Below are 2,145 nucleotides of genomic sequence, written 5' to 3'. Positions count from 1 at the left end.
TCAAATTAGGGAGAACTGATATCTTAACAATTCAGTCTTTGAGTTCATAATGTAGTATATTTTTCTACTTATTTAAATCTTTTTCATTTCTTTTATTGGTGATTTATAGCATTTGACATATAGTACCTGTTCATATTTTATTAGATTCATTCCAAAGTATTTCAATTTCTTGTGATATGGCAATTTATATTTTTATTAATTTGAAGATTCCAGTGTTCATTGCTAATGTATAGAAATATGATTGACTTGTATATATATTCACTTTGATGTGGCTTGGCTGTGTCCCCACCCAAATCTCATCTTGAATTCCCACGTGTTGGGGGAGAGACCCCATGGGAGGTAATTGAATCATGTAGGCAAGTCTTTCCTATGCTGTTCTTGTGATAGTGAGTAAGTCTCATGAGATAAGATGGTTTTAAAAAGAGGAGTTCGCCTGCACAAGCTCTCTTTCTGCCTGCTGCCATCCACACAAGACATGACTTGCTCCTTCTTGCCTTCCACCATGATTGTGAGGCCTCCCCAGCCATGTGGAACTGTAAGTCCAATAAACCTCTTTCTTTTGTAAATTGCCCAGTCTCAGGTATATCTTTATCAGCAGCATGAAAACAGGCTAATAGACGCTTTGAACCCTGCAACCTTGTTAAATTCACTTATTAGTTTTAAGAGATGTTTTATAGATTCTTTGAAACTTTCTACAGGCACAATCATGTCATGTGCAAATAGAAAGATTTTTGTTTTTTCCTTTTCAATCTATATTCCTTTTCATTATTTTTCTTGCCTTATTGCACTTGCCAGGATTTCCAGTATGATGCTTTATAGCCATGGTGAGGAATGACATCTTGCTATTTTCCTGATTTTCAGAAAAAGCATTCAGTCTCTCACCATTTAGCATAATGTTGAATAGGAATGGTGTGCAAGTGGTAGGTGTTGATACCCTTTGTTATATTAGGAAGCTTCACCTATATTCTTAGTTTGCTGAGAGTTGTTGTTGTTTTTTTTTTAAATCATGAATGGATGTTCAATTTTGTTGAGTGCTTTTTTTAATCCAATAAAATGATCATATAATTTTTCTTATTTGTCTGTTAATATGGTGTATTAGGCCATTTTTGCACTGCTATAAAGAAATACCTGAGACAGGGTAATTTATAAGAAAAGAGGTTTCATTGTCTCACAGTTCTGCAGGCTGTTCAGGAAGCATAGTGGCATCTGCTTGTGGGGAGACCTCAGGAAGCTCCAATCGTGGCAGAAGGCAAAAGAGGAGCAGTCACATCACATGGTGAAAACAGGAGCAGGAGAAATGGGTAGGGGGAGGTGCCACACACTTTTCAATGACCACATCTTGTGAAACTCACTATGGTGAAAACAGCATCAAGCCATAAGGAATCTGCCCCCATGACCGAAACACCTCCCACCAGGTCCTATCTCTGACATTGGGATTATAATTCAACATGAGATTTGGGCAGGAGCAGATGTCTAGGCTGTATCATATGGTGATAACATTGGTTGTTATTTGAATGTTGGAATGTTCTGAATTTCTAGGATGAACCTTACTTGGTTGGGAAATGCTATTCTTTTCGTATATTTATGGATTAAATTTGCTGATTCTAGTTTCTGTAAAATATCTGTAAAAAGGATTTCTGTAAAATAATTTCCGTACTATTTTTAGATGTAGATTTTATTTTGGCATTGTGTTTTGATTTTCCTTGCTTTTCTCTTATTTCAGTCATTTCTTTTTACCTGTGTCTTTATTTCAATTTATTTTTTCTTTCTGGCATCACCTCCTGCTTTATAAAGACTATATCTACTAGCCTGTCTTGGAAGATGCTAATTTAATTCCTTTTCGTGATTTTTTTTTTTTTTTTTTTTGAGACTGAGTTGCACTCTGTTGCCCAGGCTGGAGCACAGTGGTGCGATCTCGGCTCACTGCAACCTGGCGTGATCTCAGCTTACTGCCTCCCTGGTTCAAGTGATTCTCCTGCCTCAGGCTCCTGAGTAGCTGGGACTACAGGCATAAGCCATCATGCCTGGCAGTTCCTTTTCTTAAATTAAAATTTTCATTTTATTGTGAATATGTTGAACTGTGCAATCACCAGGAGTCATTTATCTTATGTCTACCTACTGGACTGGCATTACATCTTTTCTGGT

Source organism: Chlorocebus sabaeus, chromosome 25 (assembly GCF_047675955.1).
Source record: "Chlorocebus sabaeus isolate Y175 chromosome 25, mChlSab1.0.hap1, whole genome shotgun sequence".
Taxonomy (NCBI): Eukaryota; Metazoa; Chordata; class Mammalia; order Primates; family Cercopithecidae; genus Chlorocebus; species Chlorocebus sabaeus.
Note: the sequence above shows the minus strand (reverse complement) of the source record.